At 32.6% G+C, this 17,247-nt stretch overlaps 1 long non-coding RNA gene across 1 annotated transcript in view; it reads right to left on the bottom strand.

Annotated features, from left to right (window-relative positions):
- Positions 1-15,179, bottom strand: part of LOC150109472 (uncharacterized) — a 31,414-nt gene extending 16,235 nt beyond the window's left edge. Inside the window, exon 1 of the long non-coding RNA XR_016550396.1 lies at positions 15,121-15,179. This is a non-coding gene — a long non-coding RNA (uncharacterized LOC150109472). The remainder of the gene's footprint in view (positions 1-15,120) is intronic.
- Positions 15,180-17,247: the final 2,068 nt, after the last annotated feature.

The raw sequence follows: 17,247 nt of genomic DNA, 5'->3' as shown, positions 1-17,247 counted from the left end.
ATATATGAAGACCAAGATGTAGAAAACTTATGGTACAGGTTCAAAACACTTCTTCTAGAAACAAGCAAAGAAATTTGTGGTGTATCTTTAAATAATAAACAGAAGAAACAAAAAACACCTTGGTGGACTGAAGAACTAAAAGAAGAAATTAAAAAGAAAAAGCAATTATGGAAGAGATATATAACATCAAAGCTGCAGGTTGATAGAGAACTATATAACAACCAAAGAAATAAAGTTAAAACCTTAGTGAAAGAAGAGAAAAGAAAATGCTGGGAAGACTTCGGACATACTTTAGAACAAAATTTTAAAGGAAACCAGAAATGCCCCATAAAGTTTATCAAAAATAAGCATGGAAAGTTACTCACAAATTCCGAAGACATCATGGAAAGATGGAAACAGTACTTTCAAGAATTATTGGAAGATGCAGGACATGGAAAAAAATAGAACCTTGAGAGCAAGACACACAAGCAAAATAGAAGATCAGAGTGAAGAAATTCATGCAAATGAACCGTTAGCAGCAATAAATAAAATAAAACTGGGCAAATCAGCAAGCCATGACCAAATAACACCAGAAATGGTAAAGAATTTAGGAACAAAAGCAATAAAATTTCTTTTACACCTATTCAATGTTGTATGGCAAAAGAAAATTATTCCCAAAGACTGGGAAGTAGCTATAATAATCCCTATATTTAAAAAAGGAGACAACCGCAAATGTGGAAGCCATAGAGGAATTTCGCTTTTAAGCGTTCCAGGAAAATTATATGCCCGTATTTTAGAAGCGAGGCTTAGGAATCAAATAGAGGATACACAGATGAAATGCAATATGGCTTTCGAAAAAAATAGAAGCACGCAGGATCTTATCTTCAGTCTTAGAGAAATATCAGAGAAAACATTGGAATATGGAAAAGAACTACATTCATGTTTTATAGATTTTGAGAAGGCCTTTGACCGAGTTCCCAGACACTTAATATGGCAAACATTAAAGAAAAACAAGATACAAGATAACTTAATAGCAGCCATACCAAGCCTTTACAAAAGTAACAGAAATTATGTAAGAACCTGTAATAATAGATCAAAAGAATGTGGAACAAATGTAGGAGTGAGGCAAGGCCTCAGGCATGCCAAACAAAAACAAAAAAGTTCCACCTAGGATGCAGGAAACTGAAAGAAACCAGGATTTCACACATGGCTTTTGCAGATGATGTAGTGATTCTAGCAAATACAGCTGAAGATCTGCAGTACAATATCAACATTTGGTATGAAGAAACAAAGAAAAGGAATATGACCATAAATATAAATAAAACTAAAACAATGATCATATCTAGAAACCAACAAAAACACATAAAAAATAGAGAATCATCAACTGGAACAAGTCCACTCCTTTAAATACTTGGGATCATATATACAAGAAGATGGTAGACTAGACAACGAAATTAACAACAGGATAAGAGGGGGAACAAAGCTATTCTATGCAATGAAAGGCCCACTCCTAGATAAGAAAGAACTCACCCAGATTACCAAACTGGCAGTGTACCGTTCAGTGTTTCTACCAACATTAACATACAGTTATGAGTCTTGGTGTTTAACAACAGGAAACACAAATAAACTACAAACAATCTAAATGAAATATCTCAGGAAAGTGGCACAAAAAACAAGACTAGACCGAATAAGAAATCAAACCATAAGAGACAGTCTTCAAGTTGCACCTCTGAATCAATTCATAACACAAGCCCAAATGAGATGGTTTGGACATCTCAATCGAATGGAAGAAGGAAGAATAGCAAAAATTGTATACGAAAGCCAGAAAATAGGAAAAAGAAACATAGGCAGACCCAGGAAAGGTTGGCAAAAGGAAATTAAAGAAAAATTGGAAAAGAAGGGAATTAACTGGAAAGAAGCAAAACAACAAACCTTGGGCAGGACGGCATGGAAATCTCTTTGGCAAAATCTCGACGCTTAAAAGTATAAGAGATCATAAACGAAGAAGAAGAAATAAAACTAAGTATTTTACATATAATATCCAATAATTATATATACTAAATCAAAAATTTTTAAATAATTATATATACTAAATCAAAATTTTTTAAATAATTATATATACTAAATCAAAAATTTTTAAATAATTATATATACTAAATCAAAAATAATATTTATAAGTTTAAATGCTTTAATATTTAATAAGTACACCTTTTTAATAATATGATTAAATTTGTATATAAATATATTAATAAGAAATTCGGTTTTCTCTAGTTAGTAGTTTTTATAATATTTCTTTTAATTGAAATTAATAAAATTGATATGAAATTGCGTTAATTAAAAACAAAAACCACTGTATTTGGAATCGGAAAAAATACATTATTTAAGTTTGTACTTTTAATAATTTTTTTTATTTGTTTGGTTACCTGACTTCCATTCTATCCAACAGCATGTCTTGGCCGACACTTGGTTGATCGAGTGGCATTAAAAAAAAAAAAGGGGGGGGGGGAAGAAAATTACCCTCTTGATTATTTAGACGTTTTATGATGTTAATTTTACCCAATGGATGAAGGGAAAAAAGAACAGCCTCGGACTCTTTGTTGGATGAATGTGCCAGCGATTTGAGGCAAACAGAAAGTGAGAGCCAAAAGATAATGTAACAGATTATTACATCTGTTTCACTAATGTATCTGAATTTTCTATGAAAAAACAAACCTTTTGTATCGTACCTAAACTTAGAAAATCTGGCATAAGATTTATGCCTCGCTCTCGACATTTTGAGTCTTCTCCACAATCACAGCAAGATACATTATTATACTATACGGTTAAATAATTAACCTTCTGCTTTCAGCGTGGATAGGAAGTCATTATCAGATGAAAACGTTTATGAAATTAACAACAAATCGCATCTGAATAAATATAAGAAATTAAAAGATCTTGGAGAATTGAATTTATAGAAATAACATCGAAAAGTAATTGTACTACTGAGTGCTATGCAAGTGAGAGAGATCACAGCCATTACTGCTTTTTTTTTGTGCATTTAATACAGTAGGACATCAACTGATGGTTTATTATCAAAAAATGGCCTACCCGAAATTTTTTCGGGAAGAGACCACATAAAACACATTCCTCAGATACTTATGCCATCCTTGTATATTAAAGCAAATCTAATGAAAAACTTTATAAAGGCATTGGACAAAAATGAACTGCATACCAGACTCTTTAAAATCTGCAGAAATTTCAGAAGCCAAACTTAACGAAAGTATATTATTGGACCTCAAATTAAGCAAGTGTTAAAAAGATGAATAAATCGAAATGGTGTTCACTAAAATAGAACCAAATGTCTGGAAACCGTTTAAAGATATTGCCGAAAGATTTAGGAAATAATAAAGGTGAAAATTATAAAGAACTGGTTGTTCAACTTACAACACAGGTGAACAGGATATCACTGAAGATTTACTTCCTCCCTTCCTTCATTGTAACAAGAACTTCTTTCCTGAAAACCTTGGAGCTGGATAAAGAGCAAGGCGAACATTTCCGAGAACATCTTAGGTGTAACGAGATAAATGGAATGCGACTATGCTGGGAAACGTTGGTCTCTTTCAAAGAAAGAGAGAGAGAGAGAGAGAGAGAATGAGAAACGCGAAATGCTTATAAAGTTTTAAATTTTTGTTGTTATTATTATTATTATTATTATTTTCTTGTTTATCGAAAAGAGTCAGATATGCAAGTATTATATTCATTTTACGAAATATATTTTTCTTGTTGGCAGACTTATAACACACACACACACACACACACACACACACACACACACACACACACACACACACACACACACACACACACACACACACACACACACACACACACACACACACACACACACACACACACACACACACACACACACACACACACACACACACACACAAAACTTATGTGATGGGGGGACGATTAATGCATACGAATGATTTAGTTTTACCTCGGTTACATAAAATCCTTTTTTTATCTAATTGATAACACTAGCATTGATTTTATAGTCTTTGCAATCTCTGGTGTGTGGGGGTGGAGGTGGAGGAAAAGTGATAAAAAAACGTGAATTATATGCAGTTAATCTGTGCATAAATTGATAAGAGCAGCCTATCTACTCTAACACTATTACAGTAAAGATTTTTCACATATTAACACGTGGCTATCTCTAAAAGTTCTTATGAAGATATTGGGAATAAGTGGATTCCGTTTGCATCGGAAGAAGAAAATGATTGCCTGGGGGTTTACCGGGTGATATGGCTCTCCTGTAATGATTTTTTTTTTTTTTTTAGCCAAACAGATAAACCGGAGAACATACGTAATGGACAACGTAATGGACATGGCCAATGGGGGAAATATAATAATAATAAATTAATTAATTAAAATTAGCAAAACGAATAAAAAATTAACCTAACCACTAAAATATTTTCAAAAAGTTGACCCGTCTTTTAGTTTATCCTGCGTTTAATTTCTTTTTTGTTTTATTTTTGTTTTCAGAAAGATGTAGAGTGCCACTTTGGCAAAAGACCTTCGACGCAACACTGAAACATTTGTTATTTTGTCATTTATGCCTACAAGAGATTTTTAAAAATCATTGACAAGCATCATTGGACTGCTCCTGCCATAGCAACAGATCTTAAAAGAAATCTACTTTTGTACCAGCACTTCTGTTTTCAATTAACTCCTTGTTATATGTAATGTATTGAGGTTTCGTTTACATCCAACACTGTAAAGCTGGTTATTGCTTCCCGTTATTTTATCCGCTAGCTATTTATAGTTATTAAATATGCTTCTGTAATGTTTACAAGTTAAAAGAATTGCACTCCCCTCCCCCCAACAAAAACACTCCTGTACGTTTATTATGTTTGTGTTGCATAATAACCACTAATTTGTCGTCTAATTTCGTTATTTTTCGACCAAATTATCTTATGGGACACACTTTTTTGATGTGTATGTGTGTGTGTGTGTGTGTGTGTGTGTGTGTGTGTGTGTGGAGGGGGGGATAGTAATAAATAAAATAAAAACATTTCAATTCAAAATAAGTTCAACACCAACAGCGCCTTTGAAAAGAATCCTATGTAACACAATAATACAATTGTCTTTTGTTGATACGTAGTTATTTTATCAAAGTTCTACCATTTCTCTGGGCGTCAATTACGGTTTCCAGTATCGTAAGACACCCAGACAAAAAGCAGATTTAACTACGTTATCAGTAAAGTTAAGGTTGGGTGTTTTACGAATCGACGTTAAGTTTTTGACGCCCGCTAACACTACTTTTGGTACGCCTTTTTTCTCATTTATTTAATAAATAGACCTAGATTATAGGAGACAACGCCGATGTAAAAAATTACTTTTTGTTACGGACTCCGCGTTATTTTCGACAATTGTTTCATTAATGTAACGAAATAAATCCTGTTTTGTTGCCCTACCGATTTACTTGTCAATCCTGCGTACCATTCAAATATATACGGTTAATATACGGCCTCTTCTCATTCTTAACAACATTTTAATAAACATTTAAAATAACAATTTTGTTGTCGTCATTATGTTGGTAGAAGCGCCCTCTACTTGTTATTCATAATTCGGTGAATCAGTGAACCTTGAATCGTTTTATCAATAAAATCGGTTGTACAATAAATATTTCACAGCGCATAGAAAAATAAATATTAAAATGTATACGTTCTTTCAATTTTTTTGCTAACTTTAAAAGTGAGAATAGTCTAAAGAACAGTCAAGTATTAACTGAATGTTAAAGAAAATGACATTTTCTGTCCGAAATGAAATTGAGATATTTGTAATATTAGGAATTTCATTCATATTATATTTTCTTCTTCTTCTTCTTTCTCTCTATCCCTCTCCCTCTCCCTCTCCAGTCTATCGTAACTTCTTATATGTGACTTAAACCAGTGATTTTCATTATTCCTGTTCTAAGACATTTTTCTCCTAAGTCCATTTCCTGCATATTTTCATGCATTACTTCCTGTCATCTCTTCGACCTTCCTTTTTGTCTTTTTGTCCTTCACTTTCGTTCCCATAACTTTTCTAGCTGCTTTCTTCTTCTTCCTTTTCATGACAGTCTATTGTAGTTACCTTCTCCTCTTTTTTTTTTTTTTTGTCAGTGATAGTCTTTACTTTATACACAATCATTTTTGCAATGTTCACAATATTTCCCCATTTCCTTTAAAGTCTTATCATTTTTAATCTTCCGCAGTTTCTCGAAGAATAAGGAATCAATGGTTCTCAAACCATAGATCATAGAACTACACACTGCAATACAATAATCAGATTATTTCATAAGCAATACAATTTTTTATTATTTTTTAAAAAATGTTAAAAGTACCACATAACTACATCAGTTCAAGTTATAATCATATCTTCCATCGACGAATTACTATTGTCTTCTTTTTCCTTCATTATCTACTCTTCATTACAGTAATGAGCCAATTTGAAAGCAAAATCTGACGTTTCCAAATACAGCGAAGAGTAAGTACTGACCGTAAGTTAGTCTTATGATAACATACAAAGAGCTAATTGAAAATGCCTCTTATTTGTTATTACTTGTAATTATTAAATTATATTAAATTTATAAATTACCTTGATGAATTTACAACTGTTTAATTGTATTCCAGTCAATCGTAAAAATAGTATTTTTTTCGCAATGACTTCTTTATATAATAACGTCATTTATTATCATCGTAATTATTGAACCTAGAGCGTTTTTAAAATAGATTATATACTGAGCATAATTTTTTTCACTAATTTTGCCATTAAAATGGTCCAGTTCAAACCACTCAACATGTGTTAATAATGATTCTACATACCTAATATAAATTTTTAAATACTACTAAATATGTTAAATACATTAATACGTTTGAAATACGTTAAGCTTAATGCTTTCTTCTAATAGCTTCAAAATTATTCAGAACTGTCAATTTTTCCCTTCTCCCACACTCCCAAGAATTATATGCCAAACTGCTTGATACCTATAACAGATTTATATTATTTAACGAGCTCCCCATGATAGTATTTTGGTAAAAATCCGACGCACCATAAAAAGTTATGGTGCGTAATAAAAAACGATTCAACTAGATCTCAAATAAATCCCAAAATAATAATAATAATAATTTTTTTTTTTTTTTTTTTTTTTAAACATTTTATTATGTCTCAGTATAAATTACATACAATAATAATATTTACAATATTTAAAATAAGGTTTATACAGAATTTTTGAATTTAGAATATAATAATAATATTTTTTTTTTTTTTTTTTATAAACGACTTATTTGTTTTTGTTTTTACAATGAAAATGATAAGGTTTACTATCACACAGAGTATCTGCACACACACAATGAAAAACATATTATCTTTTCTGTACAGTACGAAAATTTGATATACAAAATGCAGTGTACATTTTATAAATATGAGTATACATTTTTTTTTTTAAACTAGCTAATTATGGATTGGCATCAATGTGCACTCAATTCACGATACAATGCAGTAATGCAGCATACACTCACAATTCAATAGTAATAATAATACTTTTTTTTTACATTTCATTATGTCTCAGTATAAGTTACATACAATAATAATATTTACAGTATTTACAATATGGATTATATACATTTTTTTTTTTTTTTTTTTTTTTTTTTATGTCTCAGATGAATTGCATACATAGTTGCTGTAGTAATTATATGTATATAATATTTATAACGCATTACAAGTGTATAACAGATACTTGCAAGTTAGTAATTTTCTTCCTCGAAGCTTAGCAGAGCTTATCTGAGGAAGATAATAGATGACAGAGGGTGGTGGTTTTATGGTTGTGTTCCTATAGTGGTCACAAGCCAGGTGTTGATTTTACTGTATAGTTATTAAATATGCTTCTGTAATGTTTACAAGTTAAAAGAATTGCACTCCCCTCCCCCCAACAAAAACACTCCTGTACGTTTATTATGTTTGTGTTGCATAATAACCACTAATTTGTCGTCTAATTTCGTTATTTTTCGACCAAATTATCTTATGGGACACACTTTTTTGATGTGTATGTGTGTGTGTGTGTGTGTGTGTGTGTGTGTGTGGAGGGGGGGATAGTAATAAATAAAATAAAAACATTTCAATTCAAAATAAGTTCAACACCAACAGCGCCTTTGAAAAGAATCCTATGTAACACAATAATACAATTGTCTTTTGTTGATACGTAGTTATTTTATCAAAGTTCTACCATTTCTCTGGGCGTCAATTACGGTTTCCAGTATCGTAAGACACCCAGACAAAAAGCAGATTTAACTACGTTATCAGTAAAGTTAAGGTTGGGTGTTTTACGAATCGACGTTAAGTTTTTGACGCCCGCTAACACTACTTTTGGTACGCCTTTTTTCTCATTTATTTAATAAATAGACCTAGATTATAGGAGACAACGCCGATGTAAAAAATTACTTTTTGTTACGGACTCCGCGTTATTTTCGACAATTGTTTCATTAATGTAACGAAATAAATCCTGTTTTGTTGCCCTACCGATTTACTTGTCAATCCTGCGTACCATTCAAATATATACGGTTAATATACGGCCTCTTCTCATTCTTAACAACATTTTAATAAACATTTAAAATAACAATTTTGTTGTCGTCATTATGTTGGTAGAAGCGCCCTCTACTTGTTATTCATAATTCGGTGAATCAGTGAACCTTGAATCGTTTTATCAATAAAATCGGTTGTACAATAAATATTTCACAGCGCATAGAAAAATAAATATTAAAATGTATACGTTCTTTCAATTTTTTTGCTAACTTTAAAAGTGAGAATAGTCTAAAGAACAGTCAAGTATTAACTGAATGTTAAAGAAAATGACATTTTCTGTCCGAAATGAAATTGAGATATTTGTAATATTAGGAATTTCATTCATATTATATTTTCTTCTTCTTCTTCTTTCTCTCTATCCCTCTCCCTCTCCCTCTCCAGTCTATCGTAACTTCTTATATGTGACTTAAACCAGTGATTTTCATTATTCCTGTTCTAAGACATTTTTCTCCTAAGTCCATTTCCTGCATATTTTCATGCATTACTTCCTGTCATCTCTTCGACCTTCCTTTTTGTCTTTTTGTCCTTCACTTTCGTTCCCATAACTTTTCTAGCTGCTTTCTTCTTCTTCCTTTTCATGACAGTCTATTGTAGTTACCTTCTCCTCTTTTTTTTTTTTTTTGTCAGTGATAGTCTTTACTTTATACACAATCATTTTTGCAATGTTCACAATATTTCCCCATTTCCTTTAAAGTCTTATCATTTTTAATCTTCCGCAGTTTCTCGAAGAATAAGGAATCAATGGTTCTCAAACCATAGATCATAGAACTACACACTGCAATACAATAATCAGATTATTTCATAAGCAATACAATTTTTTATTATTTTTTAAAAAATGTTAAAAGTACCACATAACTACATCAGTTCAAGTTATAATCATATCTTCCATCGACGAATTACTATTGTCTTCTTTTTCCTTCATTATCTACTCTTCATTACAGTAATGAGCCAATTTGAAAGCAAAATCTGACGTTTCCAAATACAGCGAAGAGTAAGTACTGACCGTAAGTTAGTCTTATGATAACATACAAAGAGCTAATTGAAAATGCCTCTTATTTGTTATTACTTGTAATTATTAAATTATATTAAATTTATAAATTACCTTGATGAATTTACAACTGTTTAATTGTATTCCAGTCAATCGTAAAAATAGTATTTTTTTCGCAATGACTTCTTTATATAATAACGTCATTTATTATCATCGTAATTATTGAACCTAGAGCGTTTTTAAAATAGATTATATACTGAGCATAATTTTTTTCACTAATTTTGCCATTAAAATGGTCCAGTTCAAACCACTCAACATGTGTTAATAATGATTCTACATACCTAATATAAATTTTTAAATACTACTAAATATGTTAAATACATTAATACGTTTGAAATACGTTAAGCTTAATGCTTTCTTCTAATAGCTTCAAAATTATTCAGAACTGTCAATTTTTCCCTTCTCCCACACTCCCAAGAATTATATGCCAAACTGCTTGATACCTATAACAGATTTATATTATTTAACGAGCTCCCCATGATAGTATTTTGGTAAAAATCCGACGCACCATAAAAAGTTATGGTGCGTAATAAAAAACGATTCAACTAGATCTCAAATAAATCCCAAAATAATAATAATAATAATTTTTTTTTTTTTTTTTTTTTTAAACATTTTATTATGTCTCAGTATAAATTACATACAATAATAATATTTACAATATTTAAAATAAGGTTTATACAGAATTTTTGAATTTAGAATATAATAATAATATTTTTTTTTTTTTTTTTTATAAACGACTTATTTGTTTTTGTTTTTACAATGAAAATGATAAGGTTTACTATCACACAGAGTATCTGCACACACACAATGAAAAACATATTATCTTTTCTGTACAGTACGAAAATTTGATATACAAAATGCAGTGTACATTTTATAAATATGAGTATACATTTTTTTTTTTAAACTAGCTAATTATGGATTGGCATCAATGTGCACTCAATTCACGATACAATGCAGTAATGCAGCATACACTCACAATTCAATAGTAATAATAATACTTTTTTTTTACATTTCATTATGTCTCAGTATAAGTTACATACAATAATAATATTTACAGTATTTACAATATGGATTATATACATTTTTTTTTTTTTTTATTTTTTTTTTTTTTATGTCTCAGATGAATTGCATACATAGTTGCTGTAGTAATTATATGTATATAATATTTATAACGCATTACAAGTGTATAACAGATACTTGCAAGTTAGTAATTTTCTTCCTCGAAGCTTAGCAGAGCTTATCTGAGGAAGATAATAGATGACAGAGGGTGGTGGTTTTATGGTTGTGTTCCTATAGTGGTCACAAGCCAGGTGTTGATTTTACTGTTTGTTGGTACATGCTTAAGACTTCGACTGCTATTACAGTTTAACTTTTTTTTTTTTTTTTTTTTTTTGTGAAAATAGGGTTGGATTTAGACATGGTGTGTTTGTTGCTTTGTGTTCTTGTAGTGATAGTTTTTGGAGAGGGGGGGTTGTCATAGGTTTTTGTGTGTGTGTGTGTGTGTGTGTGTGTGTGTGTGTGTGTGTGTGTGTGTGTGTGTGTGTGTGTGTGTGTGTGTGTGTGTGTGTGTGTGTGTGTGTGTGTGTGTGTGTGTGTGTGTGTGTGTGTGTGTGTGTGTGTGTGTGTGTGTGTGTGTGTGTGTGTGTGTGTGTGTGTGTGTGTGTGTGTGTGTGTGTGTGTGTGTGTGTGTGGTGGGGGAGAGAGAAACAGGAATTGCTCTAATTTTCATTCTCACTATAATATTTATATAGTGCCTGTTTCAGCTCTCTGTATGTTCCTAGGTTTCTGTTGTCGAACGGCAGTTTGTTTATCATGTCAGGTACGTAGAAGTTTCGGGTGGCTTTGCCGTGGTGATTGTTGTACTTATATGTTATGTAGTTTGTTGACTGTGGTCTTGTTATTTGATATGTTGTTCTGGTTACTCTATATGTTGGACTGTAGTAGTGTTTTAACATGACTGTGTAGTGGCGTAATTGTTTCACCTTCAATATTTTGTGTTTTGTCCGTGCTTCGTGCATAAGAGTGGGTTGTTCCCAGAATATCAGTTTTATCATTTTATCTTGCAACCATTGTAGCCTGTTAAGTCTGTAGTCTGCGCAGAATGCGTATGATGTGATTGCATATCTTAAAATGTTTTCACATAATGCTTTATAGATTAGTATTTTTATGTGGGTTGGGGCAATGTCTTTTAATCTGTATAGTTTGCTTGCTATTATCCTAAGCTTGGTATGTAGGTAGTTTGTATGGCTATTCCAACTTTGATCTGCATCGAAGTGAAGTCCAAGGTAGCGTGTTGTTTTCACCTGTGTGATGGTTGTGATTTTAGGTTCTGCACTTTGTGTATAGGAGGATGAATGTTTGATAGTGAGATATTTTGTTTCTATGGGCAGGGTTTGGGGGTTTTTGAATATCATTAGCTTTGTTTTTCCAGGGTTTATATATATGCCGTTTTCGGTTAACCAGTTAGTGATTTGATTGATGTCGTGTTGCATATTTTTGTAAGCGATTTTTGCAGTGTTGTGAATGGATACTATGGCAGTGTCGTCTGCATACTGGAAGATTTTACTTTTTAGGGGGAGTTGGCTTATGTCGTGTGTGTATATGTTAAATAGAATGGGAGATAGGACAGCTCCTTGCGGTACTCCACAGGTTACTTGTACCTCTTTGCTGTGTGCTGATCCTATACGTGTGATGTGCTTTCTGTTTTTCGTGTATGCTTTAAACCACTGGAGTAGACGACCTCCAATTCCGATATGGGTAAGTTTCGTTAACAAGGTTTTATGTGTTAGTGTGTCAAATGCTTTTGTTAGGTCAATGAATACCACTAATGTTATTCTGTTTTTATCCAATGCAGAGTTTATTAGATCTGTGAAATCTTCCAGGAGTGTTGCTGTTCCTTTATTTTTTTGAAAGCCATATTGTGTTTTGGGTATGATTTGAAATTTTTCAACGTATGTGGAGAGTTTCTGATGTACAATGCGCTCCATGATTTGGTTGATTACAGGCAGCGTGGCGATAGGTCTGTAATTACTTATTATGTTTCTTTTTCCCTGTTTGTGTATGGGTGTGATTAGTGCAGTCTTCAGTGTTTCAGGTATGTGTCCCGTTTCGAAGATTTTATTTAACAGTTTTTGTATAACTGGGAGTAGGTCGGTTGAGTGTTTCTTGATGTCTTTTGGTCTGATTCCGTCTATCCCCGGTCCTTTGTTAGGATTAATTTGTTGAATTGCCAGTGATAGTTCTTCTTTTGTTACTGTGGGGAACCACATCGACTGGGTTGCTCGTGGACCTAGTGGAGAATGTTCGTGTGTGTGAGGAAAGGTTGTTTCTTGTAGCTTTTGGACAGAGTTCACGAAGTGCTGATTAAAGTTGTTTGCCAACTGTTTGAGGGATTTGGGGTCGCAGGCAAAGCTGTGTTTTATTGTTTCTGTGGCAGTGGTTCTGTGTATATTGTCCAGCATTTCGTTAATCAGGTGCCAGGTTTCCTTTATGTCGTTCTGTGCTGTTGTTAATTTGTTGCTGTAATAGTTTCTTTTTGCCGTTCGAATCTGGGTTGTTAGGAGATTCCGTTTTCTTTTGTATTCAGTTTTTAAAGCGATATTGTTCGGTGACTTCTTAAGTTGTTTCCATAGGGCATCTTTTCTTTGTATGTCTGTTAGTATGTTGTCTGTTATCCATGGATTTTGTTTCGTTTGGGGGCGTATTTTTATTTTTGTTAATGCTTTGTTGTATATTTTGTTAAATGCAAGTTTAAGATTATTATATACAGCTTCAGCAGAGTCTAAAGATGCTATCTGCATCCAGTCTGTTTTTCTGATTTCATCGTTCCCTATTGCTTCGTTTACAATGCTATGATACTGTTTTGTAGTCTCAGTGATTTTTATGGGTTCTGGTTCAGTGTGTAACTGCAATGCTGTGAAATAATGGTCTGCTAGTTTGCATGTTATGACGGCTGCTGTGTGGCTGTTTGGAGGGGCCCTTATATTTATATGATCAATGCAGGTTGAGGTTGTTGTGTTTCCGACTATCTCTTCTCGTGTATACGACTGTATGGATGGGGTTATGTTGTATGCCGATAATAGGTCTAGGTATTGTTCTGTGTTGTTATTTATGTTCCTAATGTTTATGTTAATGTCTCCTATTATTATCAAATATTTTGAGATGCCTACTTTCGTGGCTGAAAGCCATCTGTTTAGTTCTTCTAGGAATTTTGTGGTGCTTAAGTTGGGTGGTCTGTATATTGCGTTTAATATCACGGAGTTTTCTTGTTTGATGTTTTTAATTTCGATGCATATGTTTTCTGCGTATTCTAATTTATAGTTTATTTCTGTTACTTCTAGTTTATGTTTGGTAAATATTATTATACCACCGCCTCGTTTTGTTTGTCTGCAGTGTTTGTGTTGTTGGAAGTGTGGCATTTGGTAGGAGGATGCCTCTTCGTTTGTCGTAGATACTTCAGTCAGTATTAAAATGTCTATTTCGTCTATATCTTCCTTCAGATAAGCTTGCAGGGTCAGCCAGTATTTTTGAATGCTTCTGATGTTGATGTGGAGAATAGATAGTCCTTTTTTGGGGATTGTCAGTTGTTTCCATTCTGATATTGATTTCAGAATGTGGCAATTATCATGTTCCGGGGTGATTTCGTCTGCTTGATGGTGTGCATTCATGTTGGTTGGGGTGCTGGTCCTTCTTTACGAGTTGTCGATATTCCTTTCAATGTGACAGCCTGTTGAGGTCATCTACGGATTTTATTTCGATTGGTTTTGAGTCTTGTGTCTTTCTAAGGAATATTTTGCTGTCTCTTATCCATATAAACTGGTAATTGTTTTCTGTTTTTACTTTCCTTGCTTGGTAGAATATTTTCTGATAGTGTGGAGTAAGGTATTCAGACAAGTATATTGGGGTGTTGTCGTGGTCTCCTTTCAGATCCTTTACTACTGGATTTTTAATCTTGCTAGCTTTTATAAGCGTAGTTTTTGTTAGGCTGTTGGTGAGTCGCACTACGACGGGAGGTAGACGGGTATTATTTTCTCTTTTCCTTTTTTGTGGTAACCGATGCACTGACTGGATGTCTCTTGGTTCAATGGGGGAGCCGATTTTTTGGCTTAGTTGTATTACAGTGTCTCTTAGAGGTTCCGTAGCTATTTCTGGGAGACCATTTATGAGGAGGTCATTTTTGTGCTGCTGTTGGTTTGAGAGCTCGTACTGTTGCTTTAGAGAGTTTAGTTCTTGCCGTAGGTCCGTTGTTTCTTTAATTAAATTATGCTGTCTTTCAGTTAGCTCTTTGATGCAGTTTTTAATTTCTCTAACGGTATGTAACATATCTTCTATCGAGTTATTATTAAATTTAATAAATGCCTCGTATTGGTTAAATTTTTCTGTAATTTGCGCGGTATGTTTTTTAAATAGTTCTCCAACAAAATCGATTAAACAGTCTTTTAGGTTTTGTAATCTATTTTCGAGTAATGCATTTAAAGATGGCTCACCTGGGTTTCCGTTGTTGATTTCTTTGTTTTTATTTCCCTCTGTTGTTGATAGCTGTTTACTGCCTGCGGTTGTTTTCTGCGTTGGCTGTTTTCCGCCTGCGGTCGAAGGCGAGGTTCCTTTGTTATCTCTGCAATGGTTATCTCTGCAATAATAATAATAATAATAATAATAATAATAATAATAATAATAATAATAATAATAATAATAATAATAATAATAATAATAATAATAATAATAATAATAATAATAATAATAATAATAAAATATTACACCATTCATACTGTACATGGTATAATCGAAACCAACATTGGGATAACCAATTTTTCTAAGGATTTGAAACACCAAATTTCAATAAAATATGCTCTCTGAATGACTAATGTAATATTGATTATGTACTTATTTAATGTATTGCATAAATTACATGATAATGAGTATAATGACATGCATCACACAACGAAATCTGAGAGAGAACAAATGCGTAATATACATTTGTTCTCTCTTTTTAAAATAAACAAATTAAAACAGTTTGATGAAAAATGGCATCGTCATCGTCGATGTCGTTTTCCAACACATCATCAATGTGAGCAAACACGTATACAGAACAGAATGCAAATATCAGGCATGGTGGGCTGAGTGGTCAGAATTCCAGTGTGGACATGAATGTTTGCGGTTGTCTTTAGGTGGAAGACGAATATCATCGCCCGGTGTGACACCACCCCACCACCAATTGGAGGATTGAAGTGACTTGAAATTATTACTTGTTTCATTTCGATTTCAGATTTACAACTTTTCGTGGATTGGATTCGCTTAAAAAAAAAACCATACTCAGCATTAGCACTGGGAACTTGAAGCACCTTTTCCCCGAGTTACCTCGACACGAACTATTTTATAGAAGTGCAAGCTAAGGGAACCCGTAGCAAAGGTGGGTCAAGTTCCCTTCTCGCTTGATTTGCTTCATCCACTCTTACTGAATGTGTATGCCCCATTTGTAAGTCGCATTTCTTATTGCTGTGATAATATTTCGTACAGCATTACTTCTCATTCTATATGAAATAAATAATTTTTCTGCAAATATTGAATATTAGGTTTCTTTTCCGAGATTTACAGATTTGTCATCACCAACTATTCTGCTTTCCTATTCCACTGTATTAGTTTTCCTTCAACAACGATTCGCTGAATGATTATTTGTTCAAGCAGAATGTGCATACCTGTTTACAGTAAAGTCTGCGAAAAACTTGGGAATATAAAATTAAAATAAATAAAAAAGGGAGCAAAAACAGAGTAATAGTTCAGACTTCCATTTCCTCAAGAGGTCGATGTCTCTTAAGGAAGACTTACAGTACTTTATGTCCCTCATTAGGAATGGATCGTAAAACAAAGACACCAAAACAGAAGAAGAGTGCATGCAGTCAGCATACTAAACATTGCTAAGGGGAAAAAAAATTGATTGTTAATGAAGCTAAAAATAGATAAAAACAACTATGAATAGAAGTTAAGCTTTCTTTGAATGTAGGCACTGTAAACAAAAACATATCGTGTGCTGTTGTTTACAGTGTGCTTCCGATTACGATGTATTTTTAAACTTTCCAAAATCACGAAGTGTGATGTACTGTTTCTAAATGCTATTTATTATTTGTTTTTACTTTTTAAAAAAAAATCAACTTTAATGGATGAAACAATCACCAGTCTTTTGGTTGAAATTTTTAATTTTGTTGTTGCTGAGCGATGCCTTTCGTGCACCTTGGATTAATTAGAATTAATCCTAGTTGTAATTCTTTAGTACATTAAAAGCTGCAGTGTCCTATGACTTTTTTTTCCTGTAGATAATTTTTAAGTAAGAGTGACCCTATATTTCTGAAACAAGCATTTATTATTATTATTATTATTATTATTATTATTATTATTATTATTATTATTATTATTATCATCAGACCTCCATGGAGTCAAGACACTCATCGCGGGACAAAGTTCATCATACCATGGCTTAAATATATTTACCGGTTCCGCGCGATCCACAACAACTCTCAAGCAATTTTCACGATAGTGGAATAATTTTCCGAAATAGAATAATTCGGAAATTTAGCAGCTGTAAGGATTTAAAATCAATATTAAAAGAAATAATATAT

Source organism: Typopeltis vanoorti, chromosome 2 (assembly GCF_054136105.1).
Source record: "Typopeltis vanoorti isolate ZY-2024b chromosome 2, IOZ_Tvanoo_1.0, whole genome shotgun sequence".
NCBI lineage: Eukaryota > Metazoa > Arthropoda > Arachnida > Uropygi > Thelyphonidae > Typopeltis > Typopeltis vanoorti.
The sequence above is the reverse complement of the archived record's forward strand: the minus strand, read 5'-3'. Positions and strand labels throughout refer to the sequence as shown.